This window comes from Triticum aestivum, chromosome 6A (genome assembly GCF_018294505.1).
Source record: "Triticum aestivum cultivar Chinese Spring chromosome 6A, IWGSC CS RefSeq v2.1, whole genome shotgun sequence".
NCBI classification, from domain to species: Eukaryota; Viridiplantae; Streptophyta; class Magnoliopsida; order Poales; family Poaceae; genus Triticum; species Triticum aestivum.
Genome location: NC_057809.1, coordinates 54,766,338 through 54,780,922, shown reverse-complemented (window position 1 = coordinate 54,780,922; position 14,585 = coordinate 54,766,338). Strand labels below are relative to the sequence as shown.

General features: G+C 45.2%; 1 pseudogene; it reads left to right on the top strand.

The window, feature by feature from the left end:
* The first annotated feature begins 1,864 nt into the window (after window positions 1–1,864).
* On the top strand, window positions 1,865–9,113 carry LOC123131968 (disease resistance protein RGA5-like; annotated as a pseudogene).
* Window positions 9,114–14,585: the final 5,472 nt, after the last annotated feature.

Sequence of the window (14,585 nt, the reverse complement as noted above, 5' to 3'; positions counted from 1 at the left end):
CGATGTACTACACTGACTTTATACTGTGAGACGGTGGGAATAGCAGTTAGACCCTGCGTGAGTTCACGTTGCTGCTGGAATTGATTGCAATATATTTCGAGTGATTTGATTGTATGAAACATGAATAGTTGAACAATATATAGAGTATTTGATAATTGTGTAGTCAAAAAATATTTTGAATATAAGCGGCATAATATAATGAAAAATATTTTCCCATGCATGTTGAGTGGACCTTTGATGAGATGAGATGTGTGCATAGGATCATCTAATAACGGAAAAGTTTACAAATTTACAAACCCTCGTACTTAGATATTAACCTTCTATTGGCTCGAAAAAAAAAAGATATTGACCTTCTCGTCGCATGCAAGTATTATCTCTCTCAAGGCCCCGACTATTAACTCTAATCACCCCTTCAGTAATACCATTGCCATGCACCTTCAAAACTAAACAGCCGTCAAGGCACTAACAAGAAAAAGCAAAAAAGTCAGCTGCACAATAAGAAGCATAAGCTGATTACTACATGTTGGAATCACCAAGGCTACCTGTTGGAAGATACTGAATGGATCAGATACCTAACACTCAAGTATCAAAATTTGCATGCTATCTATTTTATGTTGGATGCACTCCATACTGCAGGTAAGTTTTTTGTTAAGCTTTCCTATAAGTTGTTGCTAAGCTTTCAGATATGTTGGATGCACTCCATACAACATGTGTTTCTCTCCATCTAAGGGTGTACCGAATATCATATGAAGTCTCCAAACAACAACTGTCAAATGCCACTGTCCTTTACAAGGCAAGCACCTATTTTATCGGATGAAATTGGTCTATGTATATCTCTTAAGAAACTACAGCAGCAGAAATATGTGAAACACCGCATACCTCAACAAAAGATGATGTTTCATGGAAGCCACCCAAGAATTCCAAAACTACAAAGACCTTGTCATCTGGTAGAAGGTTTTTTCATCTTCACAATAACCCGAACATCTTGCACAAGCCCTTCTCAAGCACACATAAAACAGTTTATATACACTCGCTAGTCAATAATTACACAACTTGTTCGAGAGCAAATACCAATGGAAAATGCCCAAGTTGTGTGGCGGTGTAGTATGGGTCAAGACAGCTTGGCTTTTCAAACTTGCTTGTATGGCATATGCATGTTCTTTTTCTTATGTTAGTTGCGAACAGCAAATAATCTGGCTTCTTCTGTTCATGATAAGGGTTGAGGACGAGGAGGATCTGAACTGCTCGCTATGCAACGCCTCAGAAGGAGAAACTCAGGATCACCTCTTTGTATACACCTATGTACCTCCTCGGCCTGTCGAAAAATGATCATATATTTTTACTAGAATCAATGGGCGTAAATGAAATAGACTTTATAATTCTCAAAAAAATATAGACATTCTGAATCAAGTAGTATGCAGGTACGTGTAAACTAAGATAGGAAAACAAATCCCTACCTAACACGAGCAGGAGCAGTCATCAGCAGGAAAAGCCCAAAGCATCTTTGCCTCTTCCTTTTCCACATGCATACATGATGATAAGGATTCATATTTAACTTGTTCAGGAGCATGCATGTATATCGACAGAAAAGGTCAAGCTCTGTGTGCTAGCTGTGGAGGTAACGACAGGCTTGGGAAGCATGCATGCATCCACTCAGCCAGTGGCACGAGGCCAGTTGGACTTAATTAATTGGATAGAGCAAGTGGGAGTACTACCAGCAGGTAGGCACACACATGATGGTGCTTGGAAGGAGCATACTTATGCCAGTCAAATCAAAGAGGGATGCGATGAACATGGGGTGATAAGAAATGCTATAAAGGCGCAGGGAAGGGTCATCTACTCAGCCTACACTGCTTCCGCATCCATACACAACACACGCGCGCGCCCTTACCTGGAAAGAGTGCTACACTTACGCTCGAAAATCCTACACTTACGGAAAGAGTGCTACATGCTGATTTCACGGGGAGATGTGTTCTCCTCTCCACCACGAATTTACTCCTCCTTGATTTTAGCTGGCCCCATCCCTTGATTCTAACTGGGTCATGTCAGTCCGTAATTCCCCTTTCGTGACAAATCGCCTGTAGATGTAGCAAAGCTCACGCCCGAAAATCCTACACTTACGGAAAGAGTGCTACATGCTGATTTCACGGGGAGATGTGTCCTCCTCTCCACCACGAATTTACTCCTCCTTGATTTTAGCTGGCCCCACTCCTTGATTCTAACTGGGTCATGTCAGTCTGTAACTCCCCTTCCGTGACAAATCGCCTGTAGATGTAGCAAAGCTCACGCCCGAAAATCCTACACTTACGGAAAGAGTGCTACATGCTGATTTCACGGGGAGATGTGTCCTCCTCTCCACCACGAATTTACTCCTCCTTGATTTTAGCTGGCCCCACCCCTTGATTCTAACTGGGTCATGTCAGTCCGTAACTCCCCTTCCGTGACAAATCGCCTGTAGATGTAGCAAAGCTCACGCCCGAAAATCCTACACTTACGGAAAGAGTGCTACATGCTGATTTCACGGGGAGATGTGTCCTCCTCTCCACCACGAATTTACTCCTCCTTGATTTTAGCTGGCCCCACTCCTTGATTCTAACTGGGTCATGTCAGTCTGTAACTCCCCTTCCGTGACAAATCGCCTGTAGATGTAGCAAAGCTCACGCCCGAAAATCCTACACTTACGGAAAGAGTGCTACATGCTGATTTCACGGGGAGATGTGTCCTCCTCTCCACCACGAATTTACTCCTCCTTGATTTTAGCTGGCCCCACCCCTTGATTCTAACTGGGTCATGTCAGTCCGTAACTCCCCTTCCGTAACAAATCGCCTGTAGATGTAGCAAAGCTCACGCCCGAAAATCCTACACTTACGGAAAGAGTGCTACATGCTGATTTCACGGGGAGATGTGTCCTCCTCTCCACCACGAATTTACTCCTCCTTGATTTTAGCTGGCCCCACTCCTTGATTCTAACTGGGTCATGTCAGTCTGTAACTCCCCTTCCGTGACAAATCGCCTGTAGATGTAGCAAAGCTCACGCCCGAAAATCCTACACTTACGGAAAGAGTGCTACATGCTGATTTCACGGGGAGATGTGTCCTCCTCTCCACCACGAATTTACTCCTCCTTGATTTTAGCTGGCCCCACCCCTTGATTCTAACTGGGTCATGTCAGTCCGTAACTCCCCTTCCGTGACAAATCGCCTGTAGATGTAGCAAAGCTCATGCCCGAAAATCCTACACTTACGGAAAGAGTGCTACATGCTGATTTCACGGGGAGATGTGTCCTCCTCTCCACCACGAATTTACTCCTCCTTGATTTTAGCTGGCCCCACTCCTTGATTCTAACTGGGTCATGTCAGTCTGTAACTCCCCTTCCGTGACAAATCGCCTGTAGATGTAGCAAAGCTCACGCCCGAAAATCCTACACTTACGGAAAGAGTGCTACATGCTGATTTCACGGGGAGATGTGTCCTCCTCTCCACCACGAATTTACTCCTCCTTGATTTTAGCTGGCCCCACCCCTTGATTCTAACTGGGTCATGTCAGTCCGTAACTCCCCTTCCGTGACAAATCGCCTGTAGATGTAGCAAAGCTCACGCCCGAAAATCCTACACTTACGGAAAGAGTGCTACATGCTGATTTCACGGGGAGATGTGTCCTCCTCTCCACCACGAATTTACTCCTCCTTGATTTTAGCTGGCCCCACCCCTTGATTCTAACTGGGTCATGTCAGTCCGTAACTCCCCTTCCGTGACAAATCGCCTGTAGATGTAGCAAAGCTCACGCCCGAAAATCCTACACTTACGGAAAGAGTGCTACATGCTGATTTCACGGGGAGATGTGTCCTCCTCTCCACCACGAATTTACTCCTCCTTGATTTTAGCTGGCCCCACCCCTTGATTCTAACTGGGTCATGTCAGTCCGTAACTCCCCTTCCGTGACAAATCGCCTGTAGATGTAGCAAAGCTCACGCCCGAAAATCCTACACTTACGGAAAGAGTGCTACATGCTGATTTCACGGGGAGATGTGTCCTCCTCTCCACCACGAATTTACTCCTCCTTGATTTTAGCTGGCCCCACCCCTTGATTCTAACTGGGTCATGTCAGTCCGTAACTCCCCTTCCGTGACAAATCGCCTGTAGATGTAGCAAAGCTCACGCCCGAAAATCCTACACTTACGGAAAGAGTGCTACATGCTGATTTCACGGGGAGATGTGTCCTCCTCTCCACCACAAATTTACTCCTCCTTGATTTTAGCTGGCCCCACCCCTTGATTCTAACTGGGTCATGTCAGTCCGTAACTCCCCTTCCGTGACAAATCGCCTGTAGATGTAGCAAAGCTCACGCCCGAAAATCCTACACTTACGGAAAGAGTGCTACATGCTGATTTCACGGGGAGATGTGTCCTCCTCTCCACCACGAATTTACTCCTCCTTGATTTTAGCTGGCCCCACCCCTTGATTCTAACTGGGTCATGTCAGTCCGTAACTCCCCTTCCGTGACAAATCGCCTGTAGATGTAGCAAAGCTCACGCCCGAAAATCCTACACTTACGGAAAGAGTGCTACATGTTGATTTCACGGGGAGATGTGTCCTCCTCTCCACCACGAATTTACTCCTCCTTGATTTTAGCTAGCCCCACCCCTTGATTCTAACTGGGTCATGTCAGTCCATAACTCCCCTTCCGTGACAAATCGCCTGTAGATGTAGCAAAGCTCCGCAATTTGTCCCAGCAATGGAGATGGAGGCGGCTCCGGTGAGCGCGGTGACGGGAGCCCTCAAACCTGTCATAGGGAAGCTGGCCACGCTGATGGGCGACGAGTATAAGCGCCTCGAGATGGCGCGCGGCGAGGAGATCAAATCCCTCGCCCACGAGCTCTCCGCCATGGACGCGGCTCTGCTGGACATGTCGGGGGAGGAGGACCCTCATGCGCAGGACAAGGCGTGGATGAACGAGGCGCGGGAGCTCTCCTATGACATGGAAGACTCCATCGACGACTTCATGCGAACGATCCACGACGAGGATGTGAAGCCGGACCACGACCTGTTCATGGAGAAGATGAAGGATTTGCTGGGGAAGATGAAGGCCCGTCGTCGGACCGGCGATGGTTTCAAGGAACAGATCAACAGGGTGAGCAACAGAAATGGAAGGTATGGGACCCGTGGGACATTCTCCAACAACGTCCATGCAACTGTGTTGACCCTGCAGCTATTGCCATGTTTGAGCTCTTGACGAAGCAAGATGGGCCCAAAGCTGAGGTGATCAAGTTGCTCACTCAAGATGAGGCTGACTGTGAGCCACTGCTGGCTGAAGTGGATTGTGGACATGAGTCATTGCTGGCTGAAGAGGAGGGCGGGTGTGGGTCCCCGCTGGCTGAAGACGAGGACGTATCTGAGTTGCCATTGGTTGAAGAGGAGGATGGATGTGAGTCACCGCTCACTGACAAGGACTTATGTGAGTCTCTGCAGGTGGAAGAAGTAGAAGAAGACGACTGTGAGTCGCCCAAGGTGGAAGAGGAAGAAGAAGAGTGTGAGTCGCTGAAGGTAGAAGAGGAGGATGTATGTGAGCCAGCGCCTGCTGAAGAAGACGAGTGTGAGTCGCCACAGGCAGAAGGGGAGGCCCCATGTGAGTTGAAAACACGAAAACAACCCAAGCTGGTCGCCATTGTTGGAGTTGGAGGAACAGCTCTTGCGAACCAAGTGTATGAAGAGCTCAGAGTAAAAGATTTTGACTACTGGCCTTTTATATCAATGTCGCCAAATCCAGACATGACAAGTGCCCTGACAGCACTTCTCCTTGAACTTACCGGTGAATTAAAGAAAGCAGCGAGCGTGCAACAACTGATTATTGATATCAATGAATCGCTACTAGACAAAAGGTATTGTCTCTACTCCTTTCTACTCGTTGTCCTCTTGTTGACAATGCAAGTTATTTGGACATGTCATATGTCACATGAAAAGGGGATATGCATGTAAAGTTGTCATCAAAGTAATTCTGAAACTAAGAAAATTAATTTAGCATGTTGTTAGAAAATTTAATGGTCAACTTTTTGTATTTTGTTCATGCCGAAAATATTAAGTAAAATAGAATGGGGGGACCATGTGACGTGCGTAAGAATCAACATGCGCAAAGAGCGCCCGTTCCACTATTTATCAATTTTCCCATTATGACATATATCGCATGATCAAGATTACTACATATGTAAAAATCATACTGTAAATCTACAATGTATTCCAAGTGAATGTCAGTCAACTAGGAAGAAATTATGTGTACAGATTTCAAACAGGAATGTCATGTATTCATTGAAAAATGAATCAGGAGCATGGCTTGTGTATGAAAAAATATTTCAAAAAAGTTGTAAGTTTGTGTTAGACGGCGTAGTTGTTTTGGTTCTGTGAGGTTTTCTCTTCATTTGCGGAAACCACTACTGGAATAAAGTTAGATCTTTATTTCATTTCAAGGAAAAGCCTGCCTGCTTGTTCAGCACCACCCATTCCCATGAGAATATATGGGTTTTTCGGTCCAGTGGGAGGACTCCAATCTATGTTTTCAAGGCGTCGCCTAGGCGACGCTTAGGCGTCAGAGCGCTCGGGGACGTCAAGGCGTCGTCGTCGCCTTAGTTTTCTATCTAAGGCGTCCGCCTTGTGTTGTTGAGGCGTCCAAGGCGTTGCCTAGGCGGATAAGGCGCCGCTTTAGTTGATTTTGGACGCCCTGGACATGCGTGGGCAGGTTGAGCGGGAACCAGCAGCTGGCGCGCGCCAGAAAGAGAATTGGCGGGAGGGAAGAGAAATTGGGCGGGAGAGAGGGGGTAAACAGAGGCAGGAGAGAGAGGGGAACACACCCGTGACTCCAAATCAAGGCAGAAATGGGAAACAAGATGGGAGGAATGGATGCTATGTGGGCTCAACAACCAGGAAATTCAAGGTATGAATCAGTTACATGTCCATTCATGGCTGCCATATTAGTACCCCTAGCGCCTAATAATAAGTGTCTAAGGCGTCGCCTCGCCTCGCGCTTTGAGCGCCTAGGCGTTGAGGCCCCCCCCCCCCCCCCAGCGCCTTAAAGCGCCTGGACGCCTTGAAAACATAGACTCCAATAGTTTAATTGTGTGGTCCATTAGCAATACAGATAAATTTTATGTACAACTAGGCAATATATAAAACTAGCTGGTAGCTTGACAAGGGATAGGCGGCCAGCCAATAATATTAATGTCTATGTGTTAATAGAGTAATTGTTGATCAAGGGGTACTAAGTTCCTAAAACAAATCAAAACACAACTCAAATTTAATTTCGAATGGGTGGAGTGGTGGTCAGAATTGTATTTTAGAGACCTTGCAAATGTCCCAAATGATAGCTTCTCGAAAAATGGAGGCATTAATACCATCTTCAGTACCATTTAATCACCCACGTCAGGTTTCTCATTTTCTTTTTATACTCCTACCCTTGTCAAGAAGAACAATGTTTTCTTTATTTTCCTTTCGGTGATTTGTCATTATGTTAAAGCCACACTAATATCACTCACAAATCCGTGTGCAGATACTTAATTGTCCTTGACGGTATATGCCAGAAAGAAACATGGGATGTCATTAAGCATGCATTCCCCATGACAAGCTGTGGCATAATAATCACCACTAGCCCGTGTGAAGATATCGCCGAATTATGCCGGTCATGGTTCAATGGGCATATTTACCATATAAGACTTCTTGGTATGGTACATTCAAGACTGCTATTTCACCAAAGATTATTCAACTCTGATGACGACTGCCATCCACACCTTGAAGAAGTTTCTGATAAAATATTGGAAAAATGTGATGACTTACCTTTGGCAATCTTAGTTACATCTGGTTTGTTGGCTAACACAGAAGGAACAGAGCATCTATGGAATCACATGGCAGATTCAATTGGGTGTGCACTTGAAACAAGTGATATAGTCGAAAGGATGATGAAGATTTTGTCACTTCATTATTTTGATCTTCATCCTCGTGTCAAAACTTGTCTCTTGCACCTCAACATGTTCCCAAAAGGGTCAACCATTAAGATGAAGGACCTGATATGGAGATGGACTGCTGAAGGATTCTTTCATGGAGAACAAAGAAATGCAGCACATGAGTTAGGAGAGAGGTGTTTTAATGAGCTCCTGAATAGGAGTTTGATCCAACCTGTGAAGATAGACCAGTATGGTAAGGTTAAAAGCTGTCAAGTTCATGAAACAGTTATGGACTACATCATATCCAAGTCTGTCGAAGATAACTTTGTTACTGTCGTTGGTGTTCCATGTCCAACTATTGATCGGACACAAATGAAAGTTCGTCGATTCTCTCTCCAAGCTACAGAAGAAGGCTATTCTTTTCCAGGGATTAACTTGGTATTGTCTCATGCCCGATCACTTAAAGTATTTGGATTACTGTGGACAATCCCTTCTCTAGATGAGTTCAAGCATTTGCGTGTTGTGGACTTTGGAGGTTTCAGTAACTTGGGAGACGACCATCTTGCAAATATTGGGAGGTTATTCCAGCTGAGGTACCTGAACCTCTCTTGGACAAGAGCATGTGAGCTCCCAGAAGAAATAGGACATCTATCTTGCTTAGAGATGTTGGACCTAACAGCCACAGGGGTATCCGAGTTACCATCATCTATAGTTAATCTAGAAAAATTGGTTCATCTATTAATCGGCGAGTTTGTTAAATTTCCGGAAGGAGGAATTGGGAAGATGCAAGCACTAGAGACGTTGAAACAAGTCAGAGCCTTTAAGCAGCCAATTCAATTTCTTCAAGATTTTGGCAAGCTACAGAATCTGTGGAAGCTGAATATCGATCTTACCAATGATCAAGAGGACACTGAAGATACAAAGGAGTGCATGAAAGCTATTGCATCTTCTCTCTATGATATATGAAAAACTAATAGCCCCCGAAGCCCCCGCGTCGCCCCCGCTCGGGCGACTCGGGCGGGATCTCGATCCCTAGCCGCCGCCGGTCCCCTCCCCTCCCTTCCTCCCCTCCCTCCGCCGCCGCCGAAGGACGCCGCCGGCGATGGCCCGGGGCTGACGGCGGTGGCGGGGGTCCTCCCTCTTGCCTGCGCCGTGGGGGTGGTGCGGCGCCCCGCGGCATGGGTGGCGCGGCCGATCTAGCCTGGCGGCGCGGCGGCTGCCTCGGCCAAGGGCCGATCTGGCCTGGCGGCGCGGCGGGCCTGCCTTCCGGCGGCGGCGCGGCGGCTGCCTTGGCCAGGGGCGGCGATGGTGGGGTGTGGCAGCCGGTTCGGCCTCGGGCTGCGTGGCGGCGTTCGGCGGCGGCGGCCGGGTCTGCGGCGACACACCATCTGAGCTCGGATCGGCGGTGGCGGCATGGAGGGCCTGGTGGTTGGGTCGGCACCATGCGGGTTGTGCCCTCCGGACAGATCTGATCTGGCCGGTGCGGCCTGCTCGTTGTGCGGCGGCTCAGATCGGCGGCGACCCGTGCACACATTATGTGATGGAGGTTCTTCGAGCAGATCCGGGTGAAAACCTTGTGCTCGGCTTTATGCCATGGCCGGCGTTGGTGACACCCTGTTGTGTCATTACCTTCTTGAAGGCATCGCCGTGAAGAAGCTCTAGACCTCTATCCGCTACCTCCGGGGGAAACCCTAGATCAGTTGATCGGATGACGGCGGCGCTTTGGTGTCGTTTCCTCCTTGGGGGCGTCATTCTTGGAGGCGTACACGGGATCGAGGGACCAGCGGGCGCCTTTTTGGTGGAGCGGTGCTTCATCCTTCACATTGATGACGGCGGATCTCGGCGGCGTGGTGCGGTGGAGACTCGGCGCCCGATGCGCGGTGATGGACTCGCGCAGGTGGAGGTAGTTGTCTGGCGTCAAGGTGGCGTCAATGACGGAGTGACCTCACAAGGTAGAAGCCTCAATATCTGCTCTGAAGACGGACATGTGGAAGATGGCGGCGACGACACATGTGAGTGCGTCAGACCAGTTTATGCCCCAGACCCAGTATGTGGCTTGGATGGGGCTTCTGGCTTTGGATGATAGGATTAGGTGAGTAGTCTGGGTATGTGGCCCAGGTAGCACCCCTGCATCATTTGGATAGGAGTAGTGGCATATGTTGTCAAGATGGCGGATTCAGGCATATTGTTGTAATACTTTGTAAGGTCCTCGAGAATAATCAATAAAGTGGCCGTATGCATCTCCCAGATGCAGAGGCCGGGGGTCATCCTCCTTTTCTAAAAGAAAAACAATCTTCGTTCTTTAACTATCTGGAACTATGATTACAGCTTATTGATGGAAGAATGGTGCCCCACTCCGGTTGGCCTCCAAAAACTTACGACCTGGCGGTCAACCTTTCCACGGGTTCCGGATTGGATGGGTTCCCTCGTCAACCTTCAGCAATTACGGTTTGACCTGGAGAGAGTCAGGTATGAAGATCTCTGCATCCTCGGAGGCTTACCTGCTCTGCTCACTCTGAGCCTAGTAGGAAAAGAAATGTCTGAAGGGAAGCTCATTGTTAGTGGTGAAATGGGATTCCCAATGTTGAGGGATTTCACTTACGGCATGTACCCTGGGTTAGGGATAAAGATGATTTTTGAAGCAGGATCCATGCCCAAGCTAGAAAAGCTCAGGATTGATTTCACCCCAGCAACGAATGAATATCTCTTCAGTACCGGTGGTCTAACTGGTAGTGGTCCTTTTGATTTCGGAATCGAGAACCTCCCCAGCAGTCTCACGACCGTCGTATGTGAATGTAAGTCATTTGATGGAGATTGCACTCTTGAAGCCACAAGGGCGGCCCTGGAGAGAGCAGTCAGCACACACCCCAGCCGCCCTGCTCTGGACTTCAACATCTACTAGCTAAAATAGGCCTCTTCATTCAGGTACATAGTAGCTAATTCTTTCTTCCCTAACATTTTATATCACTCCCTACATTGATAGCTCTCCTTTGTTGCCTGCCCCAAATTTTTCCTTCAAGTGTTGTATTAATTACCAAGTGGCCGTTATTTTTCCTTCATATTTCTTTTTATTTTTTCATCCTCTTTTGCTCGTTGTTGACAAGCTAGAAATCAAGGAAACACTCCTTTATGAACAGTTTCTCAAACTAAACAGCTTATAAGCTCTTATCGGTTTGAAACAGTTTAGACAGTTTAGTTTTAACTTACCATGCATTACTTGTGATCACTCCTGAATTCTAATGGTACGTTTCAATCATTTTCAGTGCCACTCTCTGGATTCTTCAGTATCAGTAGAGTGAACGATCCAAGAATCAGGATTCAGGAACATCACCAACAAGAGGCTGTAGCTTAAAAAATGTATAGTTTCTTTCTCACTGGACAACTAGTAGTTCATATGTCACTCAGGATGCCACAATTATTCAGTGAAATGATATAAATTCCTATTTCTGAATCAACCATCCAAAAGTATTTTCTTTTCTTCCAAATAGTGATACTTTTGCTAGTTATGCAATTCCCTTCCCATTAATAGCATCAGCAGGAAACCCACCGCACACCATTTGTTTCGAACGGTGGCTATGGGATGAAAACTTATTGGCACAGCTATAACTATAATAGTAAGATTATCTCTAAATGCTAGGAGTTTTAGCGCAAGCTGCAAAGTAACAGAGACCACACAACAAGCTAAAACTGAACCGCAATGGACGAAGGCCATGTACCAGCAAGTCTGAGGCACGTACCGCATATCCCCAGAACGATAGCATCGCACCTGTAGTCTGCAGTCTCAGAACTCATCACCATCGCTCCTTCATTCAGAAGTTTGTGAGCCCCTTTCACACAGAGCATGCTTATCTGTACCTGACTGCATGTCTGACTAATACATCAGCATCTCTTGCACCTGTAGTCTGAACATTCATCACCGTCATAACTTGATTCAGAAGCTTATTTGCACCTTTAAGAAGCGCATCCTTGGCTGCAACTGGCAACATGTCAGCTCAGTACATCAGCTTATCTGTACCTGACTGCATGTCTGCCTAATACATCAACATCTCTTGCACCTGTAGTCTGAGCATTCATCACCGTCATAACTTGATTCAGAAGCTTATTTGCACCTTCACGAAGCGCATCCTTGGCTGCAACCGGTAACATGTCCGCTCAGTACATCAGCACAGCACATAAGTGAACATGATCACAAAAGGGACTTCACAAGCTAATGTAGAACTTATTTGTAAAAGCAAGTAGTACTGTACGGTACTTAGGGCCAGTAAGCTTATTTCCACAGTAAGCTGCTAGAAGCCTCAAAAGAACTCAGTTTAGGGAGAAGCCCATTAGAACTTATGAAACCCATGAGAAATTCCTTCTCGGTGCCTATTTATCACATCCATGTTAAGAGCAACTAGCAGGACTACCAAGGAAATAAAGCTCAAATTTTCCTTTCGTTCAGGAAATATATGTAGCCAACAAATATGCAATGACATGGCAAAAAGAAAGGTTTGGAATTTGAAGAACTCGTAGTCAGAGTCTGATTGAGGAGAAGAAAAAAACTGTGCGTTGTTTCAGTAGCAGTAGTAACTAGATTTGTTGGCACTTGGCAGTCTAGCTACATGAGACGACAAACCAAATATACTGCTGACAAAGAACAAATGCATTCGCTGTAAAACTGGTCCGTAAATAACATGAGCAAAATCACAATAAAATGAGTATTACTGGAATCTCAAATTATTCTCGATGTACTGCTGGACAATAATTCAATCAGACAGATCTAATTTTTTTCAAAATATTGTAATCAGACAACCCACTCAAAGCTTGAACGAAGAAAATGTAGCAGTACAGATTTGATACTTACTCCCTCTGTAAAGAAATATAAGAGCGTTTAGATCACTACTTTAGTTATCTAAACACTCTTATATTTCTTTATGGAGGGAGTATTTATTAAAGGGAAAGAGCCAACCTTGTTTACATATCTTTCAGGTACCCACTAAGAAAAGAAATTTTATATGATCTTTATTCATTTCATAAAACAGAAAAAATGATAACTTATCAAATGACTCAGTGAATACTGATGTGAAGATAAGTTAGTCACTGGATTTAGACATGCTTATACATCATGTCATTTAGGCTAAAGAATGACATCTGCAAAAAAGCTAGCTGTCATTGTTTTTTTCATGTGGTTACAATTCTCCTAGTGAATTATTATATTGAGGTATTTTAAATAATGAACAATAATGGAGTTCAGACTACAGGACAGAATCATATGAAGAACATAAGCATAACTACCCACTTGAAAAAGTGCCAAATTAAAGAAGTAATGCTGATATATGGTCTACATTTCAGAATATATGTTATAATACATCATGTCTTAACATATTTATCACGTCAATTTTCATTATGATTAAAATTCTAAGTGGTGATGGAACACTGGTTCTTCGAGGACCACATGTATCCATTTGAATGTAAAAGATATATGGAATATAGATACAGAAGTCAGCTTACTGCTAACAACTTCAGTGAGTGAACAGGCACAACAATTTGTATCTATATTCAAGACTGACAAAACTAATAAAAACTGTACTTAATTGTGGCGAAATGTGCAGCTCCATGGAAGTAGTAGTCAGCCATATAGATGAAACACAGATAGTCGATCATCAAAATGGTTCCAGTCAGGCGTTTACTACTAGTCAAAGTTTCTCCTGGACTTACTACTAAGAGAAGTGACCAACATGACATTCATTACATTACAAAAGGAAAAGGTTGGGAAAGCAAACCTGCAAACAAATGTTCTTCCCTCGATTAGCTAAAATCACTAGAAAAGGTTTCAACCAGTTCCCTATTCCAGAAAAGAATAATATTTTTTAGGAGAAATCTCTGATACTGCTGACATTTCCCCCTGAAGTAAGTGCAGTCAACAAGCCAGCTGCGGAAGCTTCAAGGGTGAAGCTCCTCTCATCAATTTCCCCACTGGGCACCTCCTCTTTTTGAAGTAACATTCTAACGATGGCATTTAACATACGGGAGTCGGCAGCAAACCATTCTTGCAGAGATCCTTCTTCTAAAAGCTTTGTATCATTAATCTATACGTAACAGCATCGAGCACAAATCCTTTGGCCGAGATTCCATCCAACAAACCTGTGGCTTCTTCCTTCCTGCCAACTTTAAGCAACGCACTAATCATAATATTATAAGTCCTGATCTCAAGTTGATAATTTGTTGAACACAGGTTTTGAAACATTCTTAGTGCTTCATCCACACAGTTATTTCTACACAAACCACTGAGAATTATGTTGTAGGTCACAATATCCACACATATTCCGCTGTCAATCATCCTGAGATAGAGTTCATTTGCAGCAACAGTCCTTCCAGTATGAAATAACCCATGCAACACTGTGTTATAAGTGATAACACAAGGCTTAACTTTTTTGTCCAGCATTTCACTGAAAATAGCTAACGCATCATCTATCATTCCATTCTTAAAGTAACCATCAATCAGTGTGTTATAGGTGACAACATCTGGTTCCATGCCAATTGAGACCATATGGTCAAGTAACTTCCTCACTTCATCCATCTTACCAATGAAAAAGTATCCACCCATCAGTGTGTTATAAGTATGCATGTCAGGCTTCAAACCCATGTGTATCATCAGGTCAGCGAGATCTTGGGATTCC